Source organism: Castor canadensis, chromosome 14 (genome assembly GCF_047511655.1).
Source record: "Castor canadensis chromosome 14, mCasCan1.hap1v2, whole genome shotgun sequence".
NCBI classification, from domain to species: Eukaryota; Metazoa; Chordata; class Mammalia; order Rodentia; family Castoridae; genus Castor; species Castor canadensis.
In genome coordinates, this window is record NC_133399.1 from 82,417,513 (window position 1) to 82,435,345 (window position 17,833).

The 17,833-nt window shown below is 31.4% G+C and overlaps 1 protein-coding gene across 21 annotated transcripts in view; it reads right to left on the reverse strand.

The window, feature by feature from the left end:
- The window catches only part of Tenm3 (teneurin transmembrane protein 3), a 2,373,066-nt gene extending 2,357,726 nt beyond the window's left edge, over window positions 1-15,340 (reverse strand). For all 21 annotated transcript variants that reach the window (XM_074054924.1, XM_074054923.1, XM_074054922.1 and 18 more), the window contains exon 1: window positions 15,222-15,340. The gene's annotated coding sequence lies outside the window, so the exon portion shown is untranslated. The remainder of the gene's footprint in view (window positions 1-15,221) is intronic.
- Window positions 15,341-17,833: the final 2,493 nt, after the last annotated feature.

The following is a 17,833-nucleotide window of genomic DNA, read 5'->3' on the forward strand; positions in this document are numbered from 1 at the left end:
TTTCCTTTTGCAAATAATTTGGACTTGCCAATTTTCCCTTTCTTCTCAAATGTGCTATGTTTAATATCTATATTTATTACCATTACTAAAGCTGCAGGAGCTGCTTCGACTAGTATTACTATTACACACATCTACATGGTATTTCATATTTTTCAGAATTATTTTCCTTTAGCACTTACGCTGTAGAACAGAGTGTAAGAATCACTTTTCATATGGAATTTTATGCAGATATTGAACACAAGTTTTAAAAAATAAGAACTACTGTTTCCTTCTTTCATTTGGCTTTGGAACAAATGCTGTGGGAGAAAAGAGGTTCTTTTGTTCACCTATAGAATTTCTTTGGGGAAAAAGAAGAAGCAATGCTTGCAACAGGGGAAGATGAAGACTAATTTTTGGAGATTCTTATTTATAAAACTCAATGGTGTGGGAGAAAATAAAAGCTGTTAGAATGATTGTCTTGAGTTTCATTCATTTTTGAAACTGATTTATTGTATTTTCATTTCCAGATTTTGATTTCTGCCTTTGTCAAGCAGTGAAGATTTTAATCTTCCTATAGGTAATGAGATCTACAAATCAATTCTGAGTTTAATATCAATATGTTACCTGATAACATGATGTTATGGTAGACATTTGGTCATTTTATTTTCACACTGATAAAACTGATGCTCATATAAGGCATAGAATGAAGATTATTTGTGTTGCAAGTATTCAGATAAACAAAATACTTTTCCTTCAAATAATTTTCAAAAGTGGAAAGACAATAATGTGTTGATCTTATGAATACAGACAATCTAATAGAACTGATATTTTTGGTATTGTTTTTCTCATGATAAGATGAGACTTCTACATTAGAATGAGTTTATATAACCATATATATGAGCTGGAAATGATTCACAATTACAGGATAGATAGTTAGGCACACATTAGGCATTTAACAAATGGCAAACACTGTAGTCTGTTGTTATCTATGTATTTCTAATATTAGCAAATATCAACCATGGTTCTGTTAGTGCTCCTCTCAAATGAAAGATCCTTTGCATGTTATGCTGTCATGCATGTTTTTATTTGAAAACTAATTTATCTCTTTTTTCCTAGACATATATCTTAAATGATAATCTTATTTCATATGTTTCAGTCCATCTTTTATATGAAGAGATTTCTCATCCTTTATTTGTGGTTTCTCTCAAACCATAGCTTTTATACCTTTTAAAAATGCACCTGTTTTGCTGGATGAAGAGGTCTTCTATGCTTTGGGCTTATTTAGGATGTACTGCTTAGAATACACTATTTTTGTTTGAGTAATAGTTCTTTTTTTCATCTCAATTGCAGCATGGAATACTATTCCACAAATATTATACATTTAAAAAATTTCAGCATGTTGATGTTTGTACACAAATAGTTGCTGATTATAAACACTTTGAAACACATGCATTTTCTCTTAGCTTTTATTTACTTTCTGCTGCTACCTTCTTTTTTATGTTCTAATCTGCCTTTTATTTCCTGTATATGTAGGGTATGTATTTCCCCATTTTTATTATTATTTGTTTTTTCACCTGGTTTGCTCTCCCTCTAGTGATGCTTCTCTTTCTCTATATAATGTGCCTTTCTCCAAAGCACTAAAACAATACAAAACCATGATAAGCATATGTATGTGTGAATATATACCTATATTTCCTTTAATGTAATGCCATTTCTTCATGTCTATCCATGATTTTTTGAAAACACCCCCTAATTGAAATAGAACTACTACTTTATTCAGATTAGACATTTCCCATGGAGAGTTTGAGTCAAATACATAGTGATTATATTCTAAATCAATTCAAAGTATTCCTTTAAGTCACATTAAATTTCATACTCCTCTGGAACCACTTATTATCAAATTTCAATCTACATAACATCTCCAAATATGATGCATTGTAAGAGTCATTCTACATTGTCAAAGATGACTCATTGTAAATTCTAACTCAGCTTTTAGCTTCCAAATATTCTGTTCAAAAATATCCTAATAATTTTTGAAATGTTCCATTGTAGTAAAACTTTTTCTTTAGAAGGTGTTTTTGGTTGACTCCCTGGTCTAATATAAAAACTAAATTACTGACTTAGGAAAATACTAGATTTTGGTAAAACAGCATTTCTATTTTGCCATATTGAAATATAAAACATCTGGGAACTAAATTAATTAAAACTTAAATACCAAAGTTAATCATTAATATTGGTAAAGGAAAAAAGTGTGATGTTTCTCACAAATAAGTGATTTTTCTAATATACTTAGGATGTCTTGACTTTTGGAGAAGATTGGTTTTCTCAAAGTAGCTTTAAGTTATTTCCATATTTTACTATTTGTTGGAAAGGATAAAAAAATCCTTAATGTTTCTTTTCATGAAACTTCAAAATTGACTAAAGAAAACCAAGCATTTAAATAATACTAGCTAATATTAACTAATAACTAATTTTCTGGCAAGCAGAGTAACATGCTGATTTTCATGTATTTGATTAAGTAAACCAAGGATTGCACAGATCAGCTAATGAATCATTAGAATAAATCTATTCTGGGCTGATGGTATGGCTTAAAGAATAAAGCTCCTGACTAGAAAATGCAATGCCCTGAGTTCAAGCCCCAGTACCGCCAAGAAAAAAGAAAAAGCTTTTCAAAATTAGAGGAAAAAATCTTACCTGTTACACTTCCTTCTTTATAGTTTCTATTTAACTCTAGTGATTAAGTACATACTCACAAATACAGATTAGAAAATAACTCTACTAAATTTCAAAGTTAACCAGACATTCACAACTATCTTTTTTAAAAATAGTAAATGATACTAGTTATTTTTCTCAGTCTTTATGTAGTCTTTTCCTCTAGACCGAAAGAAAATTTCCATTCTGAAAAGCTCATAAAATTTCTTGTCTTTGTAATCAAGTTAAAACTAGAGGAAATGACTTGCCTCCATCAGCAGGATACCATTTTATTAAATTCAATCAAATGTTCTATTTACACACTTCAATCCTCAATAAAATCCAATTTTATTATTTGAAAACTATAATCTTCAGTGAAATTGAATAAGTGTATTTCACCAAAGCTGAAGTGCTCTGTTATATTAATCAGCTAGACAAGATTTTATAAAAAGGTGGGAGACTGGAGTAACGGCAGGTTTGGTGATGGTCTGTATTTTGCTGAACTGTTTTAGTCCGGTAAAACAGTTTAATTTAATTTAAAGTTTAATTTCATCAACTTTAAATTATAGGTCAAAAATTTTATCAGATAAATATTTCACACTGACATGAATATGTTTTCATTTTAATGTGGTTTTCATGTTCTATGTGAAAGGTTTTTATCTTGAATATTTTTGGTATATTGAAAATACATAAATACATTTTTTTAGATTATAGGACAGCCATTATCTGCGTAGAAATTCTAAGAAAGGACACAGCATAAAATCTATTAAAATATAATTAGTAAGGGAAGTTACACCCAGCTACGGTGCTTCAGGATAACCTTAAGTAAATTATGCCATGAGATGAGTAAGTCTCAGTAAATTTAACCCATGCAGGCTCAGTTCAGAGCATCAGCCATTCTCTGCATGGCTCTCCTTCATGCTCTCAGTTAGTCTCCTGAAGGTCTCTGCACACTTACACTGAGTAAGCCTCTTGGGACTCTTTCTACTTTATCAACAGAGCAGAGCAAATAGCAGTGGATTATGAGTCAGATGCCCTGTTTATAGCCATGAACTCAGAGTTAACTACCTGTGCAACTTTGGGCATGGGATTTACAGTCTTTCAGCCTCAGCAAGTATGTTACCAGGTTCCATCCTTCACCTGTGGCAGGTGAATATGACTAGCTTCATATATTCCTATTATTGCAGAGTGGTTCAGGTAGCAAGTTACAATCAGATTAAGAGACCACTGATTTCTTTAACTATTAAAATCTTCAACTATTGTGATCATAAAACAGGATAATTTCTAAAGTCATTATCATTTTTAGTGTCCCAGGTTTATAAGTGCTCCAAAGTGATAAATTGATTCCTAGTATTAATGTCCATAGTTGCTCCAAGGCTTTTCATCTCTCTAAATAATGGTAATAGTATTTATAAAAACTTTTTGTGTTTTCTAGCTCAGGGTCTATAATTTGGTTGAAATGACTAGATTTAGATTAATAAATTAAAGTTTATTAAAAATGTGTATATTTTATATAACCCCTGTGTGTGTACATTCACGCAAGTATACATACACACTTTGCAGTAAACCTGAATCTTTATAATTTTAAAAGTGTAGAAGCTATTTCAATTGGTTTTAAAAGATACATTGCTAATATTTATGAATGATACATAACTTATGGAAAAAACTATGTAATAAGGTCAGATGTTCTTAGCATAGAAAAATGTATTTCAAAGTTTATTCTGTGCAGTAGAATGGTGGAAATATTATTCTGATCAAAATCACTCCCCTAGAAAATTCATCTGTCTCTTAACTACTTTTAAAATAAAAAAGTTAGCAAACAATATAATTGACAAACATCTGATTAAACAAGCCCTCTTCCATATATAGTATAATTTACACTTGACAAATGTATAACAGATTGCCATGTATATTTTGTTGGATTTAAACTTGAAAGTTTTGTTAAGAAACACTATAATGGAGTAGAAAGTGCAGTGAACTTAGAATTAAAAGAAAAGGATTTAAATCTGTTCACTGATCAAATGAGGTTATGGACTGAGAAGTACTTTTGCTTTTGTTGTTGCTTTTTGAGGCAGCTATATAGCTCAGACTGGCCCAGAACTCTCATTACTCCTACCTCTGCCTATCTAGAAAAGTTGCATGAATGGTCATTATTAAAATACATAAACTTTAACTGTCATACCAAGCATGTTAACAAGAACAAAAATCTGGTTCTTCTACATATAAAAAGAAAGAAGTCATTCTCTTGCAAGAACATTCAAATACTCTTTCTTCTTCCTTTTAAGGCAAAGCAGTCAATTATACAGCAGGATGTCACAAACAAACAAACAAACAAAACCTGCAACAAAACATTTATTTTGTCTTGGAGAAAATTGAATTATATTATAAAAATTGTATTACATGTAACTTATGCTCCCACTTATGTGTGTGTTTTAAGTTAGAGACACAGAACATAAAACCATAGTATACTACTTTTAGGAAGTAAACTTGAAAAATGATTAGAATAAAATAATTAATATTGTTTTGAAAATATTTTAATTTTAGGTTAGTTAAATGATGGCTTACCTTTAATTATGGACATTTAAATTGTGACAGGACATTTTCAATCCTTTTTTAAGATATGAATTTCATGTTAGGCATGGTGGCTCCCAACTAATCAGGAGAGTGTTAGAAATCCAGGAGAATCATTGTTTGAGGCCAGCCCTGAGAAAAAGATAGCCAGAGCCCACTGTAAAAAATGAGTTAGGTGTGGTGGCATAAGCCTCTGTGGTCCCAATTACACAGGAAGCATAGGTAGGAGGACCACATTCCAAGGTCTACCTTGGGCAAAAAGGAGAAAATTTATCCAAGAAGAGATTGGGGGCGTGGCTCAAGTGAGCAGTTGCCTGGAAAACACAAGGCCTTGAATTTAAACTCCAGTGCTGGCCAAGGAAAAAAAGACATAATTTTTCAAGAAAAGTATTTTAAAAATTGATCCTATACCTTATTCATATACTCAGTATTATATTCTAAGTGCTACTAATAATTTAAAAGCTATTAATTTTAATAATGAGATAATGAAAAATTAGACCATTGTATTCTCATAAACTTTTCTAACATAACAAAAATAAACATTTTTGTTAACAAACCATTCACATGCTTATAATTAGCTATAAATTCCTAATGCAAAAAAGAAAAAAAATTATACTATTTTTAAGAGTACCTCTTAAGTCAAATATTACTTTAAACTCCAGGATGCATGCATCAAGATACAAAAAAAAATCATTACTTTGACTTTCTTTTTAGTTTGTGGATAACGTTATATAATTGCTCTCACTAGCAATTTACATAATATACTAGAATGTGATAAAACTATGTGACCTGAATATGGAGAACCTTTGTTAATAATCAACCCTGTCTTCAAAGCAAACTGTATGTGAACATCTGTGTTAATAAAACCTTATGTACACACATTTGACTCTACAACTGAAAGCACTTTGTTCCCAAGATGCTTAGGTGGATACTGTTTTTTTAAATAATAATTTAATATGAATAGTTTGTTACCTCATCAATTGAATTGTGACTTAGAACTCTATAAACACAGGGACTTAGGTCAAATATGACTCACATTCTCATCTAAAATGCAAGTGAGCTAAAGGACTTGGTCAATGTTGGACTGAAAAGCAAACTCATCACTGCCCATGACGGACAAAAGTCATCTTTCTCACTCTCCCTATTTCCCCTTTTTTATTTCCTTCTCCACCTCTTGATTTTTTCATTTAATAGTTACTTATATTTGGACCTACATCACAAGCCTTGAAATGCATGGAAAAATGAGACACTCAACAAAATTACTACATCTACCTCTTCAGTAAATGAAAAAAAGTACTTGAAATTCAAAAATGTAGAATTTAAGGCCTTGGTTGATCAATAAATTGAGCAAACTTAAACAAACAACAACAAAATATGTTTTCAGTTAACATGAAGGTTAAAACAGAAATCATAAGCCACAGTAGATAGACATATTGTAAATTTTCCTATCTAAACTATGCATGTATAGAAATCTGTCCCTTAAAAATACAAGTAATACAGAAATGTTTCCTTGATAGGATAATAGATGAGTTTTTAAATACACCTTAATGGCTTAAGCTTGACACATTACCTACTTCATAGAAAATTCCTTGTATCAGTTAAGGAAATGTTTCAGCATTATAATACACACACATATCTTATATATAATTATCAAAACAACCTTTCTCTTTTCTACCATTTTCTTTAATTTACAATATGACCTTTGTCAATAAAGGAGGCTCATATATTGCAATCACATATCTTACTGAACAAGTTTACCTAAAATAATATTTTCTATTTGTCTTATTTTACATTGTGCGTTTCCCTGAGTGCTAATAAGTGCTTGCCATTGAAGAGTATTGCATTTAATATATGTCACCAGCATCCAGCACCCGCACCTACAGGGAACTGTCACAGAGATTGTTATTCTCCTTTGTAACACCCTGAATCTGTCTCACATCATTTACATACATATAGTTACAGGCATCATCATTTCATTATGCTAACGACTTCACTATTCTGATGTATAATGTCTCTTTAATGAGCCTCAAAAAATACAATAGTCCTTGATTTATGACTGCTTAACTGAAAAATTATACAAATTGGCAAAAAAACCTTTTCATAATGTATTTTAATTTTTCCTTCACATTACACTTATATTTAACAGTGACTCATAAGTTAAGATCATGCTTGTCTGAAAAAAGAAATGATCAGAATTTGACTTACCATATTGTAGTACCATTGTGGTTTATGAGCATGGTAAAACTGTGCTGACACTAAAACTAGCAAATTAAAATTGATCACTTCTCCCCCATGAAAAAGTGTATTGGTCAACCAACTTTGAATATCACTCTAAGTTTGATAAGGCATCTTGAGAGGTAGAAAGATTACCACATCAATATTCATTTTTCCCTATTTGAAAGTAAATATTAAGAAACTTGATAACCAGAGAGAGCTCTATTTAGCGATAAATAAGTAACTAAGAAAGAGAAAAATCCAGAAGTAATTCTGAAATAGGGACAGAAGATTGGAAAGACATCGAAGTTGCCTCCACTTTCTTAATCATAGGCCCCTTTTTGGGACACGAGGTCCAAGAATGTTTCACCAAGCTTGTTTTCTATTCTTTTAAAAGATACATCATTGAAGGTGATGAAAAGTAACCAATTTATTAATTAAAAGACATTTCCTCAAATAAATGGTTATTCCCAAAGTAACTTAGTGTTCCAAACAGACATAAATTGCTCATTTGCTGTCAGCTTTTTCATATGCAGGACGCTTTGATTAAGGATAACACATTAGAATGAAAACTACATACAATTAAGAACTAATTTATATCGATTCACAGACAAGTTCATAACTCAGCACCAATAAGACAGGCAGAAATAGAACAAAATTTATGGACCGGCATGGTTATATTTGATATCATCTGCCCTTCATTCAGCACATCTGAGATAAGTTGTAGCTTCCAATTTCTAAAAAAAGCAGAAATCCAAGCTAAATGATCATTGAATCATCAGAAAGAGTGATTCGTGTTAAATTAAAATAATCACAAGGCTGTTCTCATTTAGAAATAAGTGATAGGATGGCATATAGAAGTTTTAATAAAAGACATACAGAATATACATAACTATTCTGTGAGAAAATGTCAGTTTGTAAAGTACACATAAGAATATTACCCTGAGTACTTTTAACGCTAGCTTTTATATTTCCTAGTTTGATTAGTACCTTGCAGGCTTACTTAGAAATTACTTTTAGCTATATCTTAATTTGTGACTAGCCCACAGAAAAAGGATAATAACCTAAGTTGAGGGGGACCAACTAGCAAAAACCATGGTTCCTTCTTATTATTGCTTATATTCTCTTCAACAAAATTAGAGATAAGGGCAAAATAGTTTCTGCTGGGTATTGAGGGGATGGGGGGGAGAGGGAGAGGGTGGGGTGAGCGGTAAGGGAGGGGTGGGGACAGGGGGGGAGAAATGACCCAAGCATTGTATGCACATATGAATAATACATAAATAAATAAATAAATAAATAGAAAAAAATGAACACATAATAATAAAATATACAGAAAAAAAGAAGTGTGATTTAAATTTCTTAGATATTCTTAAATAGAATCCAAGAACATATTTAAGTCAATTTAATATCATTAAAAAAACTTCCTTCAGTGATATGTGTATATATAATGAATGTATTCCTTTGCCTATACAGTTCATATAGTTAAGATTCAGAATATGCATACCATTTTGTCAAACATTGTCTAGAGTTTGGTTTCTGTTTTCTATTTTTTTTTCTTTTTTTAATTGTTGTGCTGGTGGGCTTATATTGTGGCATTTACAAATGTTCTCATAATATATCAAATATATCACATTTGAATTTACCCCCTCCATCATTCTCCTTTACCCTCTCATTCTAGGACTAGTTTCAAAAGGTATTATTCTTCATATTTATTAAATCCATGTTTCTGTTGTTTGTGACTATTCAGGGAAGAGAATGATAATTTTACTATTCTTTGTAACTCAGTACTTTTTAAAGCAGATTTTCTATCATTACTTAAAAGGCAATAAGAAGTGTGAAATAATCCTTATCAGTTTTGGATTTAAGTAATATTAAGATTACCACCACACCTACATAAAACAAAATGTACTACATAATGTATACTTAAAAGGATTTTAAACATCTTTGAATCCATCAGATGTTTATAGTTTTAGTATAAAAGAGTTCTTATTTTCAAACACCTTGGAATTGTCCAGATGTCTATTTATAATTTTAGATCAAAATGATTCCGGTTTTTATCTTTAATTTTGTGATTACATAGTCACCCACTAAGATTGACATGTTTTAGGGATGCAAAGGCTTGAAACTTTGAGAAGTAAAGTGTCATTGCAAAATCACTTAGCCATCAATTATTGCAACTGACTGTAAAGCCAGTGTCTACCCACCCATATCTTGTCTTTTGATCATTATTAGAATTGTGTTTTTAGTTAGTTTTAATTTCTTTTCCAAGCTCCTCAACTTCTCTCCTTCTTGTACTCTCTAAGCTTCATATCTCTTCCATTGAAAAGTAAATCCAATTAACCAAATAGTCAACAACAAAGAAAAGAAATCTTTTCTGAATTCAGTCCTCTGTTCTACTTATGACCAGTTTATTCCTTCCTTCCCATTGAAGTTTTTTCTGCTCTATCACTTTCACTTTCTTTCTTTCTTCTTTTTTTTTTTTTACTTAGAAACATTCCCAAAGGGCCTTTATTCAAATGTGAATACATCTTTTCTACAGTCTCTCTCTTTTTTTTTAAATTCATATGTACATAAATGTTTGGGTCATTTCTCCCCCCTTCCCTCATCCTCTCCCTTACCCCCCCCACCCCCTCACTCCCCTTCCAACTCCCTCCACTACCAGGCAAATACTATTTTGTCCTTATATCTAATTTTGTTGAAGAGAGAGTATAAGCAATAATAGGAAGGACCAAGGGTTTTTGCTAGTTGAGATAAGGATAGCTATACAGGGAGTTGACTCGCAGTGATTTCCTGTGCATGTGTGTTATCTTCTAGGTTAATTCTTTTTGATCTAACCTTTTCTCTATTTCCTGGTCCCCTTTTCCTATTGGTCTCAGTTGCTTTAAAGTATATGCTTTAGTTTCTCTGCGTTGAGGGCAACAAATGATATCTAGTTTTTTAGGTGTCTTACCTATCCTCATGTCTCCCTTGTGTGCTCTCGCTTTTATCATGTGATCAAAGTCCAATCTCCTTGTTGTGTTTGCCCTTGATCTAATGTCCTCATATGAGGGAGAACATATGATTTTTGGTCTTTTGGGCCAGGTTAGCCTCACTCAGAATGGTGTTCACTTTCTGTTTACCCTTTGCTCCAGTACCATCTGGCCTCAAACACACCCTGCTAATCCTGCTGCTTCTAAGAAAGGCAAATGTGTGATCTGTCAGGTATCAGTTCCAAGGCTCAGTATAATTCTGATCTTAATCAGTCTCTCTTGCAGTGGTCTATCTTCATCACTTCTTTCTCTTTAAGACTCCTTCAAACTGTACTTCACCAACTTTCCTAGCTTTGCTCTGCCTTGGGTGTCTTTTTTCAATGTCTCCTCATTAGACATTCATGCTCCTTATGGTTCTACTTATCTTTCAATTATTGATTCACATATTTAACTATCTACAAACTATCATTATGTCATCATATATCCCTCATTCCCAAAGAAAAAAATCTTTGTTTCAGAAACCTGTTCCTCCTCCTATATTATTTACCTCAGTTTGATCATTTATTAAGTTAAAAAGGGGAAATATATGGAAATGTTTTTCTTTCTACTGTCCTGGCTCTATTTCCTTATACCCAATATAAAATAATGTGTGGAGATCTTCTGATCCATCTCTTTGTCTCTGTCTGATTCCCTCCTACATTCCAAACTGCTTTCGTAATGCTTAATTTATTTTTGGCAACATTTACTTAACTTAATCCACAGCACTCATGCTGCCCCATGTACCTTCAGCGCCCATCACTATAGCCTCCCACCTTCATACCACACCCCAGGTCCACTCACACTCAGTTTGGCTACCACTCCCTTGGCCACTCACCCCTTTTACCAAATGCCACTTTCAGTTTTCTACTAATATTTAGTGCTTTATCTCTAGTGTTCAAATATTTTTAAAAATAAGTAAAGTGCAATGGTTCTGTACATAGCCTCTGGACTCAGATATACCACTTACCAGCAGACAGGTTACTTAACACCTTTTAACCTTTCTTAATATCTTTCCTCACATGGATGAAATGGAAGGCAACAATAGAATGTAAGTGGTAGAGTAGTTGTGAAGAGAAAGGAAGACGTTAGGATCAAGTATGACTTACAATATTCATTGTACAACATTGTCTCAATATCCTCAAATATCCTCTGATTATAATGTATTTTAGAAATTCTGCAATAAAACTTACTTATTTAAAAATGAATATATTATGGAAGTGGAAGTCAATGTGACCTGAGGGTATCGTGGATGCAGTGATAATGCTATATTGACATCTAGTCTAGAAATGTAATTTCCATAGAGCTATATTTTACAAAGGATGGAGACAGGAAATATGTCTGCATATTTCAGACATTCTATTTCTTCATTCCCTTTTTCAAGTGTCTGTGTAGTCAATTGCACGTGATGGTGATAATCCAAACTCCATAGAATATGGGATAAAACTAGGATAAACTGAGAGAAGACATGCAATATATGTTTTTCCTTACACAAATATCAAACATCTACCTTTTCAAGTTTCTAAATGAAATATCAGATTAAAAGCTAATGATTTAAGAATGTCTATTTTCTATTAGAATAGATTTGAAATTAGGTTGGTTTAGTGAACAAGAGAGTAGAAATATTAGCCAATGGGATTTGGTATTTTTGTATTTAATCAATTCTGGAAATATGTATGAATGAGAAAACATGAATAGAGAGGAAATGAGACCACATGTTCATCAACTACATAAATCCTCAATTAGGAGCAGTAAGGTAAAAAGTTGATTTTCTAAAACAATGGTGATCATTCTCAAAAGAGCTGGGGACTTGAGAATTAAGATAAATCTTTGAGTATATTCGTCCTACAGCAAAAAAAAAAAAAAATTGTGTAGAGCTCAGAAGTGACATAAGTCTTCTAATACCTAGTACAGCACTTTTTACCACAGTGTTGCTCCCTGAATCTAATTCTAAAGTCTAAATAAAGTTAAAATTAAAGACAGTAAAGCAAGAAATTCATCTTTGCAAACAAATAATTTTAAGACACATATTTGTATCTTAGGCTTTTCAGTGTTACTTTTCCATTCCCCCTGTTTAATGTTGCTCAATTTCCTTTGACTACATAAATCAAAAGTTAACTTTAAAATTTTTTAAGGAAAGAAATACAAATACTGCTGGCATGAACATAAAATCTGCTCCTTAATCATTGAAAGTCATTTTGTAGATCTGTAAAATAAAGGTCATCTCTCAGTGCATGCCTTCTATAACAAGAGCCAAAGGAAAAGAAAACCAAGGAATGCCAGTGGAAATGTTCCTAGAGTTTAACTAGTGTGGAAGAACTCAGTAAGATTTAAAAATAAAGATTTAGATACTGTTTATTCTTCATCATTTTGTTTACAGTCAAGTGAATTTTCTAAGTTTGTAACTGATATATTTTTGTCTTTTAGGAAAGTATCTCATGCAGATGATACATATTATCCGTAGTTGCACATGGATCAAGGTTAAAATATCTTTTCACATTATACCCAACAATAATGACTACTAATATAAAAATTGTGACTTATCACACTTACTGGGCTATCCCTTTCTCCAATGTTAAGTGTAGGTAGGCATTTAATATTTTTATCCTTTAGAATAATCACCTAACATATTATAAAAATTACCTTGCAAACAGTGCGAATAGGATTTGCAAAAAGCTAGTATCAAGGAAATGTTAAATATTTTCATTTAAAGTTTAAAAAACAAACAAGCATCCTTTCATTGAGCAAACATCACAATAAAATACATTTTATATTAATACCACTAGAGGGCTTGAAACATTTTAAGAAAAATAATTTCTTATATAAGGTTATTTACATTGTATAAATGAAGTTCTATATAGTCATAATAATTAATTAGTTAATCATAGCAGTTAAATAGCATACATGTGCATACTGATATGAAGAGGTAGTGAAGTGATAACATTAAGGGATAATTTTACAGATTGAACATTGTGTTAAGCAAGTTAAGTGTGCTGAGTAAACTATATGGTTTCATATATCATTTAGTCTTAAATGTCACTGAAAATTATTTCTACACTATGTTTAACAACATGGTTTTAATAAGTGTCTTGTACAGCTTTAGAAGATTGTTGTAAAATACAATTTTCTTTCAGTTGCAAGTCATCAACAACATTAAAAGTAATTTTGCTCCATTGAAAATGTTCTCTATATTTCATAGGAATATTTACCTTTCTGGAAAGTTCTCTTTGAATTTAACTTAGGTAAATTAAATTCAAGAATACATATGAATAAATTCTTTCAATTCATTTTGAAAAGGACAAAAAGGAAATAAGTTTGATTTTGTCTTGGGTGCTAATTTAGCTTTAAATTGACTTCATTATCCAGCTATATTGTAAATACTCACTTGTATAAATAATAAAAATGTAAAATCTTGTAAGACTCAGCTAATGAAATAAGTCATACTGCTAATTCTGAAACCTTTATTTACCCATTTAAACTATAAATTAGAGCCATCACTCAAGGCTTACATGTAGGCAAAATATTGCTAAAAATAAACATTTCACATTTTTCAGTAGAAAATTTACCTACCACGACATGTGAAGTTAAATAACCTGGATTTGTGAATAAACTAATGAAACAAATTATTTCCTTTAAAAGATCTTTTTCAACCTACATGTTCCATTTTGGAAAGAAAATATGTTTTATGCCATAGGAGATTTCAAAAGAAGTTTCATTATTCTGATTATATTTTTCTGGAAACAACAAGTGAAAACACAAGATATATTTGGCTATATCTTGGGGGTAGCATTCAAAATATGCAGCCATCAGATGATCAGTGGTCTGATCAATCAGAATATTCTACAAATGATTTCTAGCTGCGTATCCATCAAGATGTCTACATATAAATTCAAATCGAAAGAAATCCTCGTTTTCTGGAGGTTTTATTATTAAATATAGATGCTGTATTAATTCACAGGTTCAAAGACATTATGACCTAGGATAGAATCAGCTGCAGTCAAATAGCAAAATTACTACCAAACACAAAATTTTTTACTAATCATAATAACACTTTACTCTGAATTACAGTAAAGTGCTATAGAATATTGTGTAGAAAGTCTATCTCTTTATTTATAGATCAAATCAAGCCCTCAGATCAGTTTACAAGATTGTTTTCCCTCTTTACAAAGCCAATAGATGTGAGTAAAGGGTGCTTGCTACATTCCTTTCACACAGATTGGGAATTCTGTTACTTGATCTTGGTAATATAATCACTGATATTCTACAGAAGAAAAATATCACTAAAATTTAAACACACTTTACAAAAGCTTCTCATTTGATTTTTCTTATACTATATATATATATATAGTTACTTTTCTTATTCATGCTAAGTCTATCATTCTTCCAAGCATAGTCTTCTAAGTATTTTGCTTTCTCCTCAGAAAACAGTCATATACATAAATGTATTGTGGCCAAGATCACTTTGATAGTAAATAATTGGCATTTTGTCCTTCACTTTTTTATCTAAAATATTTACTCTACAATTGATTTTATACTCAGGATATTTTTTTCGTTGTACATTACTGTTCTACTCAATACCCATGATAACTTTTTCTTTTTACATTACTGTTCTGAATTCAGAATTATTTCAAAGTTATAGTATTCTGCCAATTATTGGTACTATACTGGATACTTTATTCCTAAATTTATGAAAATGTACCACATAGGGTGTATTACCAAGCTACAAAAAGAATCATTCTAATTTCAGTAGAAAATACTTACAGTTACACACAACTATCAGCTGTATTAATGCTTCATCCAAAATAAATACCACAGGAGAAGAATATCCAGAGGCTATTTTTATCTCCTTTGTTTATTTTATATGATCTCTGCATTCAATTCTGAAAAAATAAAAAAAATTTCACTATGAAATTAAATGACACAATTGCTATGCATTTCATAAAGCAATAAAGAATGCTAGAATATTTTCCTGAACACAAATCTCTGAATACTGAATGAATAGTTTTTTTAAATTAAATTATATATGAAGCAAAAAAAATTAGATCAACCAGAATTACATGAAAATATGCACTAAACAAGAACAAATATCACCTTTTACTTCCCCAGTAAGGTGAGAAGTGAATCTGCTCACATTCAAAGGAATCTTAACAACAGATATTCTTACAAGAATATCTAGGATACTACGAAAGAAAGGAGGTGCATATTTTGTTCCTCCCAGTTAAATAATTATCATAAAACCAGCCTAGAATATTTGGGTGAGTTAAAAATTAATTTTTAGTGTTCAAGTAGCCAAACATTTTATGTTCCTATATTCAGTAAGTTATGCATATCCATAAATCTGTTTTCCAAAAAAGAGCATGTATTTAAACATTGTGAAATTCCTCAAAGAAAGTTATAAAATGAAAATACCATATTTTTACAATGAGTTGACCATGGAAAAGACTAATATCTGAAGTTATCTTCAGGTTCTGTGATCTTCCATATGCCCTGGGAGAGGAGCCCACTGTCCTGTGCTCTAGTTAGATATTAATGGAAATCAAAGCACATTAATTAGAAAGATTTCAGTGGAGATGTTTTTCAGGTTCTTGATCTTACTGATCTGTTACCCTGTTTTAATGAGAGTGGGCTTAATATTTAATAATAAATTTTTAAGGTACAGGTATGTTTTTTTAAAAAGTATTTTGTGCACAAATGCCACTAAACCCTCACTTCTACCTCCCAAAGCCAGAATGTGGTAGATTTATTTCATGTGGGGCCTGAAGATTGTCAAAGAATAATAGGAGCAGAAGTTATCCAATGATGTTATTCATGTAATCTCACTGACTGTGACAGAAGGCAGTGTAACAAACAAACAGCATGATAAAAAGATTCACCTCTAGTGATTAATAAATGTCAGTTGGCAAAAGCATTGAGTGTTTATCACCCCTTGGTTAATATGTCCATTCTGATTTTTAGTGTCGTCTTTGCCTCTAGTGCACGACTGCATTTTATTCCTCTTTGTAGTCACATAATTGTAAACCCTGGCTCTTTAAGAACTTCCAAGGGTCAGCTTATATATTAATAATTTTACATAAATTCCCAAAGTAAACAGTTGATTGCAAATTCAAGAATGTTATTCAGAAGTATTTTTTTCTTTCATAATTTCGGTTTTCATTTTTGTCCATTTGGTCACTTTTTTCCTCTTTGAATTGCTTAAATGTGTGTTAGTTTTCTTTTACCTCACTTTAAATCTGTAATATCTTTCTTTTTTTGTCATAAAATAATAGCAAATGATATTAGGAAAAATTTAGTGTAATGGGATAAACGTGGAGATAAATGGGAAAAAAAAGAGAGAAACATTTCATTTGCAAGAAATGGGGTTATAGACTCCCTGTAATATCCTAACAACTTCCATGTAACCTTTTATAAATTTTTTGAGTTCTATTCCAAAATTTATTTCACCAAGTCCTAAGAAATTGTTGCAGTTTCTTAAAAAATATATATATATTTATAATTTGTAATGTTATTTCCATTGTAAATTTTTTAAAAATATTTTTCTTTCAGTACTTCTCTCTAATTTGCTGAATCATTCCTTTCTGCTATTTTATAATGTTTTGAAACCTTAAATTTATTCATTAGAATCTCATATTTTAAACATTACATTTTTCTTTAACATTCACGAGCCTATAATTATCAGAACATTTTCTTATATTTCCTTGGATAATTTAAGACAGATGTTTTCCATCTCCTTTTATTCTCATGCCTTACTTCTCCTGTTGTTGAGGCTGTGTAAAATGTGTAGATCAGCTGAAATGTGTGTGTGCATGGGCCTGTCATTTCAATTCAATATCCTTTCCTTAAATACTTAAAAATGTCGCCTTTTTGCTGATTGATCCTATCTGCTCATTTTGTGTTTGTCATCCACAGAGCCCATCCCTTAATATCAGAGAGTCATTCAAGAAACATTTTTTGACAAACCACTATGCCTCACATCTGCAATCCTAGCTATTTAGGAAGCTGAGATCAGGACTGTGGTTCCTGGCTATCCTGAGAAAATATTTTAAGAGACCCATATCCAAAACGGACTAGAGGCATGGCTCAAGCTGTAGAGTTGTCCAAATTGCAAGTGGGGAGCCCTGAGTTCAAGCCCCAGTACACTAAAAAAAAAAAAAACATATATTTATTGAATGCTTTAATAATTGAAAGAATCGACGATCTATACCTAGTCTAACAGTGATGGCCACTGGTTCCACCTTCAGTAGGTTTAATGAAGCTCATGTTGCTTAAATCAAAAGGTATGAAAAGTCTTGCTGCTCAATGACTGAAGACCTATGTGTTAGCTCTTTTGGCTTTATTTCTCAGCTTCCATTAAAATTGGCAGTCTGTGTTAACTG